Source organism: Leptopilina heterotoma, unplaced genomic scaffold (assembly GCF_015476425.1).
Source record: "Leptopilina heterotoma isolate Lh14 unplaced genomic scaffold, ASM1547642v1 Lhet_13, whole genome shotgun sequence".
In the NCBI taxonomy this organism is placed as follows: domain Eukaryota; kingdom Metazoa; phylum Arthropoda; class Insecta; order Hymenoptera; family Figitidae; genus Leptopilina; species Leptopilina heterotoma.
In genome coordinates this window covers 580,854-595,876 of record NW_025110848.1, presented here as the reverse complement: position 1 = coordinate 595,876, position 15,023 = coordinate 580,854, and the positions used below count along the sequence as shown (strand labels likewise).

Genomic DNA, 15,023 nt, shown 5'->3' with positions numbered 1-15,023 from the left:
GAAAAAACAACAGTATTTATCCTCAAAGTGCCAGCAAACCCTGAAAACACAAATCGTTCGGTATAAATTTTATTTATTAGAAAAATCAACAATCGTTGATAATCCTTTGTTGGAAAGTAAAAATTAAAATTCATTTGTCCTGGCAAATGTTGAATTTAGTGTTTTGAACACCAGATGTCGTGTCAGTTAATTCGGTCCACCCTTGTGTTTCGCTCTCGCCCGCGAATACCGATTTGTCAACGGGAAAAGAAGTTTGGGATTTACATGAAATTGTCGTCACTTTGTCGGATGTTTTTTCGTGATATTGACGTACGCGTGTGATTTGTTTTTTGTGGAATATATGGACATTTTTTTTTTGAGGGAAAAATTAATCTTTGTTTTATTGTGTGACCTCTCGGGAGAGAGAGGGAGTCTTGTTGTCTTCGAAGAGGCGGATCCTGATTGAACTATTCCCGTTGGAGACGAGTGAGAAAAGGACTTGAATTATTTATTTTCGGATAATCTTGTGAATGTGAAAAAAAGGATTGTTTTCACGTTGAAAAAAGTGAGGAGACGTGAGAAGAGAAAATTGAGCGCTAGGAGAGTAAAGTCGGGAGGGTCGGCCTCCATTTTGGGTGCGCGCGAGGTTATTCAAGAGAAGGAACTTTTCTATCTATGTATAAAACTGGGCAATTTTTTTGTAAGAGTTTCCGAGAATGGATTTAAATTGCTGTCAGATTGAAATGATGAAGTATAACCTAATTTTCAAGGGTGAGTTCATTTCTCGATGTCAGAGAGTAAAGTAGGTTAATGGTGGAGGCTGTTTTCCACCTCGTAACCTCGATGTGGGAAAACGAGTCAGCTGGTTACAATTCCCGGATGGTGTGAAGAAACTGATTTTTCCTTATTATAAAGATTTTATAGTGAACTTGTTTTTGTAAAGAAAAAACATTGTTGTTGGAAGAAAATAGAAATCAGTGTTTGTTAACCTCGCAAAGTCGTTAACCTCGTTTCGTCCATTTCACCTGTGATTTTCGAGAGTGTCATCTTCTCTCTTTGTCGAGTGCCGGATGAGAGGTAGAACAAGGACGTTTTGAGCTTTCGTGTTTTATGTCAGAGCGTAATGTCGGATGCGCTCTTGAGGCGAGTCATTTGGATGAAAAACGAAGATGTTCCGACGGGTGAAACGAGGTCAGACGGAGGAGGAGAACCTCGATTAGACTGAAAAACGATTTGAATCCTGAGAGATGGATTCTCGTTGAAGTTTCGGTAAGACCGGAAGTGTTTAGCCATAAGTGCTCTTTTCCGGTCGTGTTTATTGAAACGTGTTTTTTTTCGTGTTTTAACAAAAAGTTTTTCAATTCATGAGTCATTTCTTGAGCGGTGTTTTAGCATACCCTGTATATAAGCATAGCAACAAGCATATTGCTGGAAATCCTTATGTTACTCTCGTGCGAAAAGGTGAAAATGGCGGAAAATTGTTTTTCTTTTTTAATCATTGTTGTTAAAATTTGTAAAGAATAGTGAATGGGAATTAAATTGATGATAGATGTTTCACGAATGTTTTTTTTATTTTTACAGTGATTCCAGTGTTGACCAGTGTGATTCGAGTGTTTTGTTTATGTTCAACCTGAAGGATTAAATACTTAATTGAATCTCTCTTCTTGGACTTCGATAACCGTGAGTTTATTTTTTTCATTCTATATCCTTTAGTTACTATATTTTAATAATTTTCTTGTTGAAACGTGAATTTCAATTTTCATGTAGGTATTTTACCTTAGAAATATGAAAACGGAATTTTTGCGATCTTCTTTGTAAAAGTTTTGGAAGTTTTGGAAGTCAAATTGATTCCAAAACTGTAGATCAAAGTTTTGCAATTCGTTGCATTTGATGCTTTCAAATTAACAGTGTTGAAAATTTTGTTGTAAATTTGATATTTGATGAATATCTTAGACACATGTTTCAAAACTTAAAATTAGCACCGGGTTCTTTTATTAATTTAAATTCTAATCAGTCGTGCGTGGTTTTCAAATTTTCTTAGAAACTTGAACAAAATTTGCAAGTTAATTAAAAATTGTTAAATGTTTGTTTGTACAACAAACATTTTACATTAAAATCACAGTTTTTGGAAGGATATCAAATTGAGACAAAAAACGTATGAAAAGTGTTGCGATGCAACACGTTTTCGTGTTGCAAAAAAACGTCATACGTTTTTTTGTCTCAATTTGATATCCTTAGAGAAACATTAACATAAATCTTATAAAAATCATTTAAACACCGTGCGGTTTCCAGAACTTCCGAATTACGTTTTATTACTCATACTTTTTTTCTTCAGTAAACCGAAAATGCGAATTTTAATGTGAAAAAGTATTTAAAATTCATGCGATAGTTTATTCTTCCTCTTTTTCTTTTGTTTAAAAAAAAGGAGTTGAAATATTCATTTTAATGTAGTGCCTTCTGCTTCTTGGTTATTACATTTTTGTCGGGTCACACAGACTAAAGGTATATTCGTAAGAGCAGAAAGAGCAAAGAATAAAAGACTGAGGCCATCTATTGTGTCAGATAAAAATATGCAAGAGGCTCCTTGTCTACTCTATTAGCTTTTTCCCTCATATTTTTCTTCTTTTGGTTCATCAGCTATTCTTATTTTTTTCCTTTTTCATTCTCCCTCGTTTATTTTTCTTTCTGTGTATGTATATGTGTATATATACACACACGACCTTACAGCAAGTAATACCGCGTAAAACTACATTGAAACTTTAATACGAAATCATCGAACATGGGAGTTGGCAATGTTCCAATGGACGCTGCCGACGCTACGATACACACTTATATAACTTTACACAAATCTCTGAGTGAGAGAGAAAGAGATGAGAGAGAGAGAGAGAGATAGTGTGTGTATGTGTAGAAACCAAGTTATTGGAAATGTAAATTGAAACTTGCAACATTACTTAAAGGTTTATGTGATTTATAAGTGAAGACGGATTTCAAAAAACTTTTAAATCCCTGTCTTCTCTGTCGCTATCATTAAAAATAGTATTAGAAAGAAATAAATTCGTTTCGCTGTTTAATTAACGATTGGATTATGGTTTTAAACAAAAAAGTTGGATTACTGTATTTAAATTGTACTATCACTGTTAACTTAATAGTATCAAATTGCAACGATCTAAATTTTTGGCATCAGCTTGATCCATACTTTAGTACCTATCATATCAATTTGATATAGAAAAATATATTTAAACAATTTGTTTGTCCTAAATTTAAACAATTAGCAACTTAATTTATTGAATTAAAAAAACTGTTTTTAACTGCATAATTTTGTTTTGGAAATATTTGAAATGAGAAAATGGGGATTAATAGAAATAGGATTTCTCCTGTGTGAAGTCTGACAGATTTGTGTCTGACTATAATCGATCTCCTCCACTGGACAGTAGTTCTTCACTCTCCTCCCATAATATCTTTCTCTTTAGATCTCATTTTTTATACATACACTCATGGTAGACTTGTATTTTTGTTATACCAATGGCATTTATTCTTATCACACGAACACTAAACTTTGACTTTATCTACTTAAGAAAATTTATTTCACTTCGTGCAGCTACTTTTTACATATATATGTACATTAGAAATTAGTATACTGCTTGTTTTAAGAAGCGAAAATTGAGAGATTTTTATATATAACAATCTTTTGTTTTATTAACATTGTTAGGTAATCTTAATTAAGATGGTAATTTATTATTTAGTTACATTTTTTCATATGGGCAAAAGTGCCAGAAAATCGGATTGTTGATTTAATGTATCGAATAGAAATTTTGTTCCATTTTGGTCTAGTTTAGTTACACTTTCTAAATCTAAATTAGTTCTTATACATTATAGAAAAAGGTGGATCAAACTGATACCTATGGATCAATTTATGATTTGATCCACACTTTTTGGTATGAATTCGTTGCAGTTTGATACTTTCAAGTTAACAGTGATAGTAAAATTAAAAAAATGCAAAATAAAAGAAAAATGTTCTTAAGCGTCAAAAAGAAAAATTTTGGACCATTTTTTATAATATTTTTTCGTCTACTTTCTCTCTCTCTCTCTCTCTAGCATCGATTTCTTATATTTTACTGTAAGTTATCGATTTCCCAAAGATAACAACAATTTTAATATTGGTGAAAGATAAATTATTATAAATGTACGGCATCAATATCTGTCATTATGTTACAGAGCACCTTTGGGTAACTATACTTTAGGATTGCCTCTCTGTTATCCCATATCGGGAATTGAAAACTTTGCTTTCGTAGATATATATGTATGTATATGTATATATACGTTTCACTTGCACACCTTTACATCACCCACTCACCTCTCACCCCCTTTGCACACCCATTATAACATAAGGCCATGAATCATGTGTTCTCGCATAAAATTGAATACGATGCACTCGATATAAATCAAAAACGACCACTGCGACTCGTTATTTTTTTGACGGCTCAACGAAAATCTATCACAACGTTTTTTTTACCTTTCGATCGAAATAAATACGATATTGAATAAGTAAATCAGTAGAATGCTGTGTCTGAGGACTAAACTGTTAATAGGTGAAATTTCAAAGTTAGAATATGAAAAATCACGTTCCTAAAGATCTGAATTTTCGAATAAACGAAATATTTGAAATTGAAATATTTCACCTCGGGAGTTAAAAATTTGTTCAGAGCACTTTTTTCATCTGAAACCTTAAAAAAAAGTGTTAATTTTTGTAAAAAAAAAACGGTTTGTGATGCTACACGGAGAAAATTTATTCCTGAAATTTTACTGAATTTAGTTCGGTAAAACTGGGATGAAGTGTCAAAACAGTAATTTTTCAAGAACTAGACTGTAAAAGAAATTGCATTGAAAAATAATGTAAAAATCATAAAGCTCACGATGCATGTATTAGCGCTTCAGTTACAGTTCGGTAAAACGTAAGCCAAGTGCTCGCTACATTCATATTTATTGAATAGTTCGGTAAAACGTAAGATAAAGTCTTCGGTAAAACTGACGAGTTGCAATTTATTGAATAGTTCGGTAAAACGTAAGTTAAAGTCTTCGGTAAAACTGACGAGTTGCAATTTACTGAAAGTTCGGTAAAACTTGAAGAACAAAAATAAAAAATAATGTTACTTCAGTAGATCTATATTAATACTGCCGTAACTCTCAATTTACCTACTTTAATCACTACCTAAACCCCCTACAATTGTTTACGAACAAATACTAATTGATACACCTGCCTACAGTACATTCTAAACGCATACACTAATACACACATCGCACGCTTTACATTAATGCTTCAGAAAGTTTCAACTGTCCTTATATATTAATCTCAATTTTATTTCACCGCTTGTGAGAAAGATTCAAATTAATAAACTATCGTTGTACAAAATTAAAAATTATTTATATTAATGAATCATTTCTAACTATATTCAAGGTCAATTTATGAAATATTTTTAAATTATGTTTTTATTATTATAAAGAAAAATGTTTAAATTTGTATTTAATGGAATAAAACAATAATTTATGAAAATCCTTATTATTCTCAAATTTTTGTGTTTAAAATTAAAAATATACATATTAAAAGTGCAAGTTGGAAATTATTAAATTAATTAATAGAAAATTAATCTTTCTGAAATATTAAATAATAATTGTGAGGTATTAAAAAGCGAAAAGGAAATAAGCAAGTAAGCAAATAAAGAATAAAGTAAGCAAGAAGGAAATAAGCAAGTAAGAAAGTAAGCAAATAAGAAAGTAAGTAATCAAGAAGGAAATAAGCAAGTAAGAAAAGTAAGCAAGGAGGAAATAAGCAAGTAAGCAAAGTAAGCAAGAAGAAAATAAGCAAGTAAGCAAAGTAAGCAAGAAGGAAATAAGAAAGTAAGCAAGTAAGCATATAAGGAAGTAAGTAAGCAGAAAGGAAACAAGCAAGTAAGCAAGAAGGAAATTAGGAAGTAAGCAAATAAGTAGGTAAGCAAGTAAGCAAAGTAAGCAATTAAGAAATAAGCAAGTAAGTATGCAAATAAGAAAGTAAGCTAGTAAGCAAGCAAGTTATTTCCTTTTTGCTTACTTACTTATGTTTACTTGCTTACTTACTTACTATTATTCATATTTAATTAAAATGAATAAATTTTATGTTAAAAAAATAAGTATGTTATTGCCGTTTTATATTTTCTTTTTACATGATTTAAAAGCATTTATTACATATTTGGCAATTAATTAGTGTTTAAAATAATTAATTAATTGAATTTTAATTTAAATAATAATAAAATGATTATTAATTAAGTCTAAATAAGTTGGAAAAATCAACTATTAGTGTGAAAGTCTTTCATTTGACTGCGGGACACTTGAAATAAAGTATTTCAATCCAGAAAACTAAAACTTTAGGTAAGTCAAGGAAGTTTTACCGAACTATTCCTGAAAACTAACACTTTAGGCAAGTCAAGAAAGTTTTACCGAACTATTCCTGAAACGTTAGTGCCCATCAAGGAGGTATTTATTTAATTTACATTAAACGTTCAGTTTCAATTTTTTTTCAACTTTTACAGTACTAGTTCTTAAGGAATAAAGATATCACATTAGATTTTAAATATTGTTACCGAAAAAATAATATAAAAATTATTAAAAATTACGATTATGCTACTATATCCCAAGTTTATTGAAAAATTCGGTAAAATGTAAGGAACAAATTTTCTCCGTGTAGCTTCAGGGATTTTTTGTTTTTACAACGTTTGGTTGTATGGATGGAAGCTTCATTTGGAATAGCTACAAATTTCACTATTTTTTTGTATGAACCTTATTTTTTGTAGGTCAGTTTAAATAAACGTTTGGTTTATTATAAAGTTTGGATTCAAAGAAAGAATTTGGTGACTTGAAGTAAATCTTTAGTAAGCAAATGTTCGGTTAACTATATAGCAATACATTTATTTGGTTTCTTGAACAAAAATTTCGTTGTTACAAAGTTTCAAACAAATTTTTTCCGAGCTTTACGAAGTGTATGCAATTTTTAAAATAAGAAACATTTGCATACTTTTTTTGGTATAAATATAACGATTAGAAGTAAGGTTATTCGTATGAATCGTGCTCTCGTTTTTTGTTAATTTAATTTTCTTTTGGATGCTCTGTTGGATTAGCTAAGATTATTTGTCTCTTCTCTTGTTGTTTCAAGCCACTCAGCTTCCTACCTTTTGTCTCTTCGCTTCGAAATATATATATTGCGGTTGAAAAACGTTAGTAACGCTCATGCTGTTTTCCTACTTCCTTCTGTAATTGTGATTGCAATATATAGCTGTAACTTCATTCTCGCTTCTACTTTGGATTAAGAACAAGCTTCAAAATGAAATGATTTTCATACTGTTACGGTTGTAGAAAGTAATCGCTTACTTTTTCTTTTCTTCCACTAGAAATGAACATTTTGACCTAAATTAAAGTTTCTTATATATTCAAACCGTTTTTCTATTTCAAAATTTTTTTTATATTTGATTTTTTACGGGGTATCTAATTATTTGAATTAAATAAAATTCGAAATGTTATTCGATATTGACGAATATTGTTTAATTGGATGATTATAATTACTAAATGTAATTGGTGCAGTGTAAATCTTACTTTCAGTTCACTTTTGACTAAAATCGTTTAGATTAGAAATATTTTTGACTGGATCTTAGCCTTTAGAGTATTATTTTAATAAAGTTATAACTTAACCCAAAGTTATTTTATTTCTTTCCTAGAATTGTCTGATTTTTTTCGGTATCGTGAAAAAATATGTTTTTCGACGCTAAACGATTTTTTGAAACTTTAAAACAGTTGCTTAATTCTTTTTTGATGTCATGATAATTATCTTTATTTAAACATACATTGTTTTCTCAGCTAAGATGATTCGAAAAATTGATTTCGGTCCAAATTGAAATATTTGCACTATAGTGCAAATACTTCAATTTGGACCGAAATAATTTTTTCGATCTCTAAATCTGAACTATCGTTAAAAATAACTATGATGAATATTTTCATTCGTCCAAAAGAAATGAAGTAACATTACGAATGTTCAATAAAGTGATACTTCGCAATACTCGTATAATGTTTATAAACTTGGAAATATTGACTATTACAAAATTTGTTCACTTACTTTTTTTTTACACTCTACATCGGTATATTTGTTTTTATTAAACATTGAAAAAGTAGTTTTTTGTGAAATAACTCTGGAATTGCATTTCTAAAAAGTTACTGTATAGTTTTTTTTTCTAGCAGTAGCGAATACTATTTGCTATTGATACAATATCACAAGTAAATATCAATATAGAACAAATGCAATACTTTTATTATTTTTATGATGGTCCCTTCACGTCGAAATAAATAAAAAAAAAATGGTGAAAAGTAAAATAGAATTTATATTCTTCAGTGTAGAATTTGTATTTAGAACTTTTATAAACAAAAAAAACTTTACTTTTAGCAAATATACATAAAAATGAGTAGAGGGAGCTGCTGGTTTTATGATTGTAGAATGTTCCCTTTTTCTGTCAGTTTCATCGGTTCCTTTTTTCCGGTTCAATAAAGTAGTTATATATAGTAGGGGAGGAAGAAAGTTGGGTAAAAAAGCGATATAATTTTTCCTAAAGGTATATTTAATATTAGAGAGAAAGGAGAAAGAAATTTTTATGTGCGAGGGATGATAAAAATGGTTTAAAAGTTTGTGAATAATGGCTAATTGCGAAATACATTAGGTGGCGAAAAAGTGTGAAACCAGATGTCTTAAGCAATGTACATTCTTTCTTACTTGAAATTTTCTTTTTATGTTTGATAATTTAAGGTTAGAATTTACTTATAGTGGTGTTTTTTTGTGTTGTCTGAATCTGAAATCTAAAATTCTGGTGACTTATGTGATTTTGTTGAGGAGAATTGAGGAGAATCAATATAACAACCTGAATGAGAGGGAACAATAACAGTAGAATTATAGCTTCTGAGGTTGCTTTTCCAATTTATGCAAACATTCGCCGAGCATTGCTTTCTGCTTTTATGTTGTGATCCGTAATATTTACAGAATCAGTAACAATCACTTGTTAAAAAAGACTCGAGCGAATGTTTTGCTGCAGGAAATTTAAATTATTACTTCATGTTTTTCTTTGAAAGAAAAATCGATATTGTATTTTATTCTAATTTTAAAGAGACGATATCGGTTTATAAGTATCGTTTCATGATGCACTTCAAGTTTTGCGGATTTACGCGATGGAATATTTTAATGAACAAAAAGTTTTGAACGTTCAAATGAACGAAATATTTTTTGTTAAAAATATTTTCATAGATTATTGATTACAATTCAAATTAAAAACTCAAATTTTACATTTAGAAACATTATAATTAATTTACTTAATAGTGACGCAAAATTATAGTAATCAAAATTTAATTTGAAGAAGAAATAAATAAATTTCGTTCATTTGAACGTTCAAAACTTTAACCTCCTATATTTTATGGCAAGTGTGGATACATTTTAATATTTGACACTGGATTTAATTTTAAAGAAAAATATTTTCTACTGCTCTTTAAAATTCTATCGTTATTTTCTTAGATTCTTTAAGGAAACACTATTTCCGTTCAGTGTGACTAGAATTTTTATTTGACCTTTTTTATTTTGATTCAGTTTATTGGATCAATTTTTTTGAATCTTATATTTAGTACAAGTAAATGTTAACTCGAGTGACATTTATTTGGAGTTATTGTTAGATGAAAGTGGGCGTGAATGTAAAGTTTTGTAAGTGTGAAAGTTATTCTCTCGTTTCTAATCGACAACGTGAGGTCAGGCCGCAACTATCATCTAAGGAGCCACTTGGCTTCTAAAATTTGCGGCTAGAATATGTTGCGAACAAGCCTTAAAGCTGGCGTCCGCCCTTCTATTTACACGAAAACTTTGCGAAAATTAACGATCACTTACTGAACCTAGACAGGGTTGCAGCTGTTGACACGGAAAGGCAAATATTTGCTATGAAAATCTGTGGAGACACCTGCGGTAGTTAATACAACTAGAGTCACGTTGTCTAATAAAGTTATAACCATCCTTCGACCTCTGGCATCTTCTGATAAATATTCTATTGTTCTGATTCTTGTTGCTTGTGATTTCGTGTATATTCATAAAATTTGTATTGTTAATTCTACAAAGATTTATTATTTTATTATATAATAATTTTTTTTTAAATAACTTAATTCTTGAAGAACTATCATAAAATTATTACTTATAATTTATTTAATGAGTAATTTTACTTAAATATTTTAAAATTAATTGAATTTTAAAAGAATTGCTTTTTCAATTTTCATAAATAGATGAACTTCAAAAGGTTTTAATTTGAAATTTTATAAAATCTCCACTTTTAATTAATTTAATTAGAAATTTGAAAAAACAAATTCTTCCAAAAGTAGATAAACTTGTTCAATTCAATTCAATTATTTAAAAAAAATTTAATAAAATTCTATACGCAACCGTTTAATTATTTTCATAAATAATAAAAATTTCACAGGAATTGAATTATTTACAAATTTTTTATAAATTTCTTAGCAATAATTCAATTATTCTCATAAATAATATTTTTTTTTACAGAGATTCAATGATTTTCATAAATAATAAATATTTCATAGGAATTCAATTATTTGCAAATTTTTTATAAATTTCTTTGCAAAAATCCAGTTATTTTCATAAATAGTAAAATTCTTTTTAGAAACTCAATTATTTTCATAAACAATAAAACTCATTGCAGAATTTCAATTATTTATAATACACAATTTTAATCAAATTCCTCGAAAAATGTAATTATTCTTAAATTTTTTTATTAAAATTCGTTAAAAGAATTCAATTATTTAAAAATTTGTTGATAAAATTCTTCATGAGAATTAAATTTTAAGAAACATTCAATTATTCAATAAAATATTTATTTTTCTATTTAAATAATTGAATTCTCGTAGAATTTTCTAATAAAAATTGATTTAAAAGTAAATTATATTTAAAATTTTAAATAATAATTGAATATTAAAAGTAGTATAGCGTGGATTTTTTTTTAGAAATAATTGATTTTTGAGGAGGTTTCAAATTAAAATCATTGAAGATTTGAAGTTTTGATATTTTTAAGCTAATAATTCTGTAGAAATAATTTTTTTGAAAAGTTTAATTGAGTTTTTTTTAATTATTTGAAGTTTTTATTTTCCAATAATACATTTAATTATTGAAGAATTTCCAAATAATCAAAATTTCGTAATTTTGAATTGTAAACAAAAGGATTTTAAAATTCTCAAAGAACTTTGCCAACAATTTTTAAAAATTAGTGATTTAAAGAATAATTTTAGTTAAATTCTAGAAAGTAATAATTGGATTGAATTTAAAATTTTGAAAATGTTAATTCCTATGAAAAAATAATAATGATTAAATTATTTATTTAAAAAAGAAGTTATTGATGTTTTTGAATAATTTTATAATTGAAGAAATTTATAAATAAATATAAGTAATTGTATTGTAATGTAAATTATGTAATTCATAAAAAGAAAGTTGTCTCTACACGGAGAGACCCACATTCGTAAAAATTACTAAAAACGGTTGCAATGACCGGAAATAAGGGGACTTTTAGCATAATGTACTACAGAATTAGATAAATTTACAAAAGAAATAGATAAATTTGCTACATTGAAATAGCAAGTTTTAATATTTTGTGTAAGAGTTGTAAATGTAGCGAAAATTGATTATAGTTTTCTCTAATTTAATTAGACAAAATCTGACAAATGAAAACATTTTCCACTAAAATCTTCTATCCACTGTAGTAATTTTTGGTGAGCAAGTGTGGCTAGCGAGTGCAGTCATATGGCGCCTGTATTTCTATTGGTTGCTAACCTCGTCAATCTCCGTAAATGAGCCGATGCCTTCCGATCATTGACAGTGACTATGTTTCGCGTATGTAAAATAAATTTGGATATTATCTACAATAATTAAATATAAAGTGAAACGTAGGTCGTTCGGTATCTCAGAAATTGACCATTATAAATTAATAAATTTTGCATTTATTCCTGTCCCAAGAAGTATGTCTTATAATAAGTTGTTAAAAGTAAACTGCTTTCTCGTAAGTGCTGTAAATTTTCATCATTCAATATATAAGGAAACAAAGATGTATACTTTCAGTGAAATTCGTTGTCGTGCGTGCAGTTGTGTATTAGTGTATTAATTAACCGCGTCTATACATATAAGTGAAATAAACATGTGTGTGTCTTCAAATATTTATCCAACAACAAATATATAAGTGTGTGAGTGTGTGTGTCTGTGTATGTAAAAATCCTTCCAGTTTACCTCCACTAGTCAAGAATTGACGGGAAACCGGCGACAAAAATCCGTATTTTTTCTTTTCACTCTTTCTTTCTGCATTTACAACGACTATAGTAATTTTACGTACACAATGTTTCTGAGTTTTACTACAGTTGTTTGGAACTATTGGACGAAATAGTAAGAAACTTTGCTAATTTGGTGAACATTTGTCGGGATTAGTGACTTAGTGTAGAAAATAGTAAAAAATACAAAAAGTCCCCTTATTTCCGGTGGTTGCAATGTGAATATAGTAAATTCTAGTGTGATTTTATACAAAAATTAGTAATCTCGGTCTCTCCGTGTATTTTTAACAAATGAGGATAAATAATGAGAAGCATGAAAACGATCTCCATACAATTATTTAATTTCATTTTAAGTAAGCATTATTTCCATCTATATTCAATGTAAATTTTGGATTCCAACAATTGCGAATGCCCATTACGGCAAATTGTTTTTATAGTGTAAACTATTTGTAGTCTTCATGAGAATTCTAATTAAGCTAAAACAGCTAGAAAGGAATTTTAAACAGGAATGTATTATATATTCATTTTAGTAATTGCAGCCAAAGTTTCGTTGTTGCATTAATTTTAACATTTAGTAAGTTCTGTTACTATATATAGCAAGAGAGAAAGAGGTTTTCCATTATTTTTGTATTTGTATAATTCCAATTAAAATAGTTTATGTAAATAAATTCTTGAATTTACGTAAATAGATGTGATATTTGAAAATGAGGGAAATATTTTCATTCTTGTTATTGGACTTTTTATATAATAAAATTGAGATCTACTTTTGAAAATTAAATTTATCGAAAGTTTGCTTTTTCGGAGGGAGTAAATCTTAATCCATATTCTTCGTTGGAAAATAATCTTGGAGTAGACCATTGAGAATCAAACGCCAATTTGCACCGACAGTTAGACGATTATTATGTAAATTCCGAGCTTTCGGCCGGCAAAGCCACCATTAGTTGGGATAGTGCCTGTGGGTCGCATACTACATTTAGCATTCAGGAGATTTTCTCTCAAGTCAAGTTTCTCTATTTCAGAAAAGTCTGTGTGTGTGTTCGCTGGCGTTCATTTATTAAAATTAAAAATCTGGAAAAAAGTTTCTAGTTTTTTTTTACACGTGCTGTTAAAAATGATTTTTCTTTGTTTAATGTTTGACTTTTAAAGAACAATTGGAAACGATTTTGAAATTTCACTGCGCGGTTTACAAATTGCTCAAGCACGATTCTACTAGTACACTGGAGGCCAGTTTGGTTCGGTGAATAATGTCTAGCTGTAGGTATTGCTTTTTTTTTGTTTTACTTTTTTTTTTTTTTCATTTTCTCTTCCCCGTATCGTTTCCCTCCTTTCCGTCGGTTTGGTTTAATCGACGATTCACCGTTGAGCCTCGGGGATTTAGAGGGTGTCTCGAAATTGGATCGTACGCTTTGTCAAATCCAGTAGACTATGTGAATGTGTTGGTGTGCACGTATATCGGAAGCGAAGAACGAGTTATTGCTCGGTAAACTATAAGTTAAGTGATCCGTGCAAGAATATATATATATGCATAGTGCTTCCTGTGAGAAAACTTATTTGATGAATAATTCACGGGATTGGCATTTTTTCCCAAATACTATATATTTCAAACGAAATTGTTGTTTTTGATGTATAATTGAAGTTTTATAGAGGAAAATAAATAGTTCTTTTTGATACAAAAAAAAAGGGAATGGTATCGTGATTTCTCCTCTTGGTGAAATTCGTATAAACATTGAGGATCTAGATTTGAATGTTTACGATCTAGATTTTACTGTTTAGTGCGTCTGTAGTACTATATCCTTTTAGGGGAATCTAGATTGTATACGGCGTAATCCATTTAGTTCCATATTAACATACAATCTAGATTGTGAATGGTACGATAAATGCAGTGTCACCTTTAATCTGGATTGTATGTGTGGTACAATATCCCTTAGAAATCCGATATCAAATATCAACGTAAGCCACTGTGAATTATGGATCTATTTTCGATTCCAAATAACTATATTTATTATTACTGTAAGATTTGCTTACATAAAGTTTAAACTTTCAAAAGTTATGGCACACTTGTTAAAAATTTCCTTCTTTTTTTTGTTATGTACAAAAGATTTGTTATACATGTTTGGAATACATCGTGATTTATGTTAAGAGAATTTCTTGAATAGTGAATACCATGGACGTATGTACATTGGTAAATGATAATATGCAGCATCGTGCGTGAAGCATCTGCAATTGCGGCCACTGCACCCAGCAGAATTCATTGGTTGTATCTGCATATTCCTGATAGAGCATTAGGGGTATTGCTGGTGGTCCAGGAATCGCTCAATAGGGAAACGGAACGTTCTGTCCTCGGTTCGGTTCAGTTCCGATAATGCGATTCATTTCAAAGCCTGGAATCGCTTAGCACAAATGTGATTCGCCCTTGATCCAGCTTTCAGGAAACTAGTCTCTATGATGAATGGACCAACTGTAAGCCAGTTTAATGTTTCATGCTTCCGAATGTTAATCGAAAGCCTAAAAACCAACGGAAGCCGTAAGACTATTGTTATAATTACTATATTGTCAAATGAACATACAATATTGCGTTTATGATGATGTATGTATATTTTTGAAAACTTATTCGATATTATTGAAGATAAAAAAATGTTCTATAGTGCTGTGTACTTTACTTTTTTTATAGTTCTGATATA

The 15,023-nt window shown here is 29.3% G+C and overlaps 1 protein-coding gene across 6 annotated transcripts in view; it reads left to right on the top strand.

Annotated features, from left to right (window-relative positions):
• The window catches only part of LOC122512939 (inactive rhomboid protein 1), a 348,315-nt gene that overhangs the window by 44,533 nt on the left and 288,759 nt on the right, over positions 1–15,023 (top strand). For 5 of the 6 annotated variants that reach the window (XM_043629088.1, XM_043629093.1, XM_043629092.1 and 2 more), the window contains one exon: positions 1,561–1,659. The gene's annotated coding sequence lies outside the window, so the exon portion shown is untranslated. Of the gene's footprint in view, positions 1–38; positions 1,441–1,560; positions 1,660–15,023 lie in introns of those variants that run through there. The other variant, XM_043629090.1, reaches the window with a different exon arrangement.